Below are 6444 nucleotides of genomic sequence, written 5' to 3'. Positions count from 1 at the left end.
AAAATAGTTTGTGGCTGTAACATTACTCATATTTAAATAAAGAGTATGCTAATTTTTAGAAAAGAAGTTTCTCTGACAGTTTTTTTTTTTTTGAATTTGTTGAGTTACAATTTTAACCCTATTTTTATTTTTTAAGAATAAAGATTATCTAATTAGATTAAGGGTATTTTTGACATTTTTTGAAGTCATAACTAACTTTTTGAATTCTCTTAATATATATAATATATATATATATATATATATATAGAGAGAGAGAGAGAGAGAGAGAGAGAGAGAGAGAGAGAATCAGTTGATATTGATAAAGAAAGCCATAATTTGGTCTAATTTTTTATTGGCGAAAACACTATTTTAGTCCCTACATTTTGGGATCACAGTCAATTTGCGCTCCGTTTGTTTTGATGTAAAATATTTGCAGGAAAATATTTTCATATTTTACGGTGTTTGTTTTGTAGTAAAACATTTAGTCAATGGTAAAATATTTTCAGTCAAACAATACAACTAAGGCAAATAAGTGTAAAATATTTTATGCTTAAAAAATTGGTAAAATATTTTACATTTGCAGCTGTCACTCTCAACAGTCCCGATCAGCCCCTCTCTCACGCTCTTTCAGTTTCTCTCCACCACCCAGCCCACCTTCACTCATCTCCCTCCCATCACCGGCTCTACCTTCTCCGGTAGTCCCTTGGGACTTTTGACTATCGGCATCAATGTTCTCGACGAGAGCAAAGCCGGTGCAAATCGACGACCACTACCCCTTTTATGGTGCAGATTGGTGATAAGGTCGGTAGTGGGGTGGGTCATCATTAGATTTGAGTGTCGGTGTCTCTCTCTCAGTGGTGGGGTGGGTCGTCGGTGATGGGTTTTGGTTGGCTGGGTCATGGGTGTTGGGTTTTGGTGGGCTGGTTTTGGTGTTTTCAGGTCTAGTTTTGAGTTTGGGGATTGGTTTTTGGTGGCCAGAACTGCTATAATTGTGGTGGTTTGTGGGTTTTGATGGTGGCTGAATAAGGGTGGGTTTCATTGATCTTTGATTTTCGAATTTTTGTTTTCATTTGGTATTGTTGCTTCCTGTTGGTGGTTGTTGTTGTGGTGGTGTGGCCGTGTGAGTGGTGGTGTTTAGTCACTAGATTTTGGTGGCAGTGGGGCGATGGTGGCTATTTTTTTTTTTTCCTCTTTCCAATATGGATTTTCGGTGGTTAGTAGTGGCGGAGGTGCTTGTATTTGGTGGCTGGTGGTTGTTTACATTTTCAAATTTCTAATCTTGCCAAACACTTGAAAATGTTTTCAAATGAAAATATTTTACAATAAAATTTTTTACATGTAAAATATTTTACATTTGAAAATATTTTATATTGAAACAAACGGAGCATAACATCTCTACATTTTTGTAGCAATTAATTTGATCTCTGTTATTTACATTTTGTTGTCAATTTAGTTCTTGCCATTATCTCAGAAATGGAATATGCTTACGTGGAAAACAGATTGTACACTTGGCACACTTAAGCTTACATGGCAAGTAAAATAATATTAAACAAAATTTATTTGACATTCAAATAATGCCACGTCAGCATTTAAATTTAAAAAAATAAAAAAATAATATAAAATTTCAATTTTAAAGAAAGAAAAATATTGATTCAAAAAAAAAAAATATATATATATATATATACATATATTTGTAAAAACGTCCCAACTTTTTTTCATTTTCTTAGCAACCAAACACAATAACACCAAAACACAAAAAATCATATTTAACAATCACCAACTCTCCTAAACACAAAAATAACCCAGAAATTCGAACGCAACATCATCTTTGCATGAGCATATTCGGTCTAATCCTCTCTCTCTCTCTCTCTCTCTCTCATACCCACTTAGAGCAAAACAAAACCTTTGCCTTGGAAGCCAGCTCATTAAATTGAACCATTAACTAGGAAGAAGAAAACCATTTGATGCAATGTTTTGAATTCCTTCGTCCATCATATTGGTCAAACCTTACCTTTTTTGTTGTTGTTAATTTATGAGATGAGAAAGCACAGGTCTACAAAGTTAAGCAATAACTTAGTTATGCCAAAGGATTAAAAAAAAAAAAAAACATAGTTTTTTGCCAAAGATGCATCACTTTGCTACACAATGTGGGTATTTTGTTCTGATTTTGGTTTTCTTGCCTTGGTTTTGCTTGAAATCTTACTTCTTTCATAGATTGCAAATATTTCTTTTTGAAAACCAACTTGTGCTCTCTTCAATCTTTACCCTTTCTTTCGCAAAGCAATCCAAGAAACTATGAGTTACCACCAAACCCAATAAAGTTGATACTTCGACCTTCAAATCTTCAATTCAAATTTTAATTTTAAATCGAGAAATTAATTTTTCTGGGTTCATGTTGTTCTTCTGGGTTGAGGTTCTTATGTTCTTTCTTTTTTTGGGTTTATGATTTTCCTTTTTTGTTCAAATTTTATTTTATTTTCTCCTTTAGAATTAAGAAATTAATTTTTGTTTATTTTTAATTTAAATGTTGACATGGCATTATTTAAATGTTAAATAAATTAGTTTAATATTTTTTTATTTGCTACATAAGCTTGAGTTTGTCAAGTATACACTTCATGTGCCATGTAGGCATATTCCGTTAGTGAGATAACGATAATGACTAAATTGATTGTAATGTGAAAATAACATGGACCAAATTGACTGTTATAAAAATGTAAGGACTAAATTGATTGCGACCCCAAAATGTATGGACTAAAATAGTGATTTTGCTTCTTCTTTTTTTTTTTTTTTCAAAACCTTGTTCTCACTTTCCTAAAGCCCAGCCCATCTCTGTTGGGCCTGCCCATGAACAGCTCTATTATGCTAGTAGTTAAGAAGATAAGAGTGAAACAACAAAAAGAAGTAGTAAAATTTATGCATAGACTTGGCAGTGCGTCAGCTCAGGTTAAGTTTGAGTTTGACTCGGTTAGTTGTGTGGTTGATGTTGTTGGATGTGTTGGAAATATGTGTATAAAAATGATTTTGAATGAATGTGAGATGACGGATTGGTGTTTTGAATGGAAGAATAAGTGTTTTTTGTTTAAAATTTTTGTGGGTTTAGTGGGTGTTCTTTGATTGATTGCTCTAACAAAATTTGTGCAAAGTAACAGCAGGGAAGGGTGAGGAAGTCGAACTTTCCTCTAAATGAATTCCCTATTTATTAAAAAGAAAAAAAAATTTATTTCAGTCCATATATTTTAAGATTATTATCAATTTGATCTTTACATTTTGGTAGCAGTCAATTTGGTATCTATTGTCAGATCACATTTTTTTTTTTCCTTGTATTTTCTTACACTTTCATGGCAACCAAACACAAACACAAATCAAATTTATCAATCTCTAACTCTGATAATGCATATATCAACTTAGCAACTAAAATAAACCCATATTTGGATTCATAATGATTGCAAATTGAAAATAACAGGAACTAATTTGACTGCTACCAAAATATAGGAACCAAATTAACTGTAAATGAAAACTAATATGGATTAAATTGATTGTTACCAAAATGTAAGAACCAAATTGATAGTAACCCCAAAATATAGGAGCCAAAACGGTATTTTTGGCTTATAAAAAATTACTTTTAAATTTCTTTTTTTCATGCATTTTAGAGGATTGAACCTTTTCTCTAATCCTAAGAAGGTTCGAAAAAATCCATGAGAAATATCATAGTAAAAAGAAAATTTTAAAGTACTGATGGTAAATGGACAATCGACATTCAAAATACCAAAATCAACACTCTGCTCTTGGCTAGAGTGAGGACTTGCTCTTTTACCATTTCTCTATAAATTTTTTACTTGTTTTTTAAAAAAATCTGATTTTATTCTAATTTTTGGTATTTTAAGAGATGATGGACTCTTTTGATTGGGTTGATGCTAATCATGATTAGTCTCTCTAGATTATCAAAATAATTGTTAGAGTTATATTTTGTGTAATTGGCTAATCTTTTGACAAAATACACTTTACTTGTAATTGTGTAGATCTAAGATGAGTTTAATACATCAAGAAATATGATTTTCAAGTATATCAAGTGTTCGTATTAAAAGACATGAAGATTGGTCTAAAAAACAAGTGAAGAAAAGCTGTTCATTAAGTCTCAACAGATAGCTCGACAGATGCCTGCTATCGAGACTTAATGTGAAACTCGATAGATGGCTTGACAGCAGCTCAATCTATCGAGAATTACGATTTTCAATTTTCTAGATTTGAAATTTGGCCCAAACTTATGTATTTGTTTAGGGTTTCTTTTCTTACAACCCTAGACATATATAAAGCTTATTTTAAGAGCCGTCACATTCGGATATAGAGACCTAGAGATTTATTTTCTCTGTGAGATGCTACCGTGTTTGTACGCCATAGAGTTTTGTAACCAAGTGTTTCCAGATTTTCATTATTGATGAAGTAAAGAACTTTGAAGCCAACAACATTGTTCAAGTTATTGGAGTTAGTCACGTGCTAGGATATGTTCAAAGGATTAGTCACAAATTGTAGATTTGTGCATTAAGGGAAAGAAGGCTATTATAAGATCAAGTCCAATTAGGTATTGGAGTGAAGGTTCAACTGTAAGTTGGTATTTCGGGATAGGCTAGGGTAGTTGGTAAGATTCCTTATACTTGTAATCGCTTGATTGTTGATTAGTAGATTCTTGGGAATGATGACCTTAAAATTACTTGGTGGATTTTTGCTTTACGAGAGGTTTTCCCCATTTGTCAACAAATCACCAAGTTATTTATTTTCCACTGCATATTAGTTAATTGGTGCTTTCACAATTTGCATGTAATTTGACTTAATTAATCAACTTAGGTAATTGGATTAATTAACCGGGATCAAACTATCTTAACCCAGCAATAATTATTCATTCATGAAAATAAATAATCATTTTAATAATCCAAAAGTTTCACATTTATACCTTAGAATTAGCACTTGTTTGCATGTCCATAATTATTTTCTATTTTATCAATGAGAATCAAGCCTTTTTATTTATTGAATTTAAATTAGTCTTTTAAAGACAGTGAGAATCCGACCTGAGGGGGCCATAGATTCACATTTTAAGGAGTAAAAAAAAGAAATACCCCAATAGCAAATGTCAAGATATGGAGATTGAATGTGGATATTATTTCCCCTAATCTAAGGGACTTATATGAAGTGTTCACTTTAATTTAATTACAAAGGAAAATTAAGAAAACCTCGAAAACAAACTTTATTAATGAATACTAGAAAAGTATATGAAATGTTGAAGAAAGTCAAATTAAATGGTTTTGACCCTAAATATAATCTAATAAAGAAAAATATAAGGTTATTTGTCCTAGTTATAATCTACAAAAAACTATAAAAGAAGATTGCATTACAAAAGACCTAGTCTACATCCCATAGATAAAGATTGGGGCTACATTACTAAGTGGAAAGGTGTTACACCCACCTTTTTCGATTTGTCTCATAAGGTACAATGATGAATTTAAACAAATCCACATACCCATCATATAATTAATGAAAAACAATTATACAATAATTAATTACATTTATTGTTTGCAGAATTTAAAAAAAAATAAAAAAATCTTTTTGAGAAGATTATTGTTTATAGAACTAAAACAAAAAGCTTAAAATTAATGAAAAAGAACATTGTGGGTTTCAGTTAGCTCAACTGATAAAATCTTTGATGGTTGAATAGGAAATCTAGAATTAATCTCCACTTATACCAAAAACTAATTGGTGTCTTGATCTAATGTTAAAGAACACAATCATTAGAAATGGATGTCATAGATTGAAACTCAAAAAAAAAAATTGAAGAGGAACATTAAAAATGAATAAATAACATTAAAAATGAATAAATAGAAGAAAAAAAAAAAAAAAAAGGCGGGGGGGGGGGGGGGGTTAAGAAAAAAAAGAAAAGAAAAGAAAAGAATGATATATCCTATTATAGCATGCATGGACAATTCTAAAATGCATGAAAATGTTAAAGGGTGAAAGTGCGCTTCATATACATCATTCCCATGTGAAGCATGAGTGTATGAGACTATTATGGTTATGCATGTACTTCAAAAACCACATATTTAATATCAAAGCTAAAAATATGGTTATGCATGTACTTCAAAAACCACATATTTAATATCAAAGCTAAAAATTGGATATCTCAAGTCTCAACCCATCTTCCATTATTTCGTGTGAGTTTTCTAGATGATATGTTAATGAGATGCAATATAAAGAAGATAAGATTTTATTTTAGTTTTTTTGCATTATTTTATGTGATGCAAGATTAGAAACATGTTGGATTTTTATGAAGTAATGCATGAACAAAGTAATTTTATTTATTTGATTTAAAGATTTCCATGGAAAAAATTCATATTCTCATTCTAAGCATTAAATCTTTGAAAATCAAACTCAATCAACTCCTAATCTAAAGTATGGAAAAATGATGCACGAAGCATG

This window comes from Quercus lobata, chromosome 2 (genome assembly GCF_001633185.2).
Source record: "Quercus lobata isolate SW786 chromosome 2, ValleyOak3.0 Primary Assembly, whole genome shotgun sequence".
Lineage (NCBI taxonomy): Eukaryota > Viridiplantae > Streptophyta > Magnoliopsida > Fagales > Fagaceae > Quercus > Quercus lobata.
The sequence above is the reverse complement of the archived record's forward strand: the minus strand, read 5'-3'. Positions refer to the sequence as shown.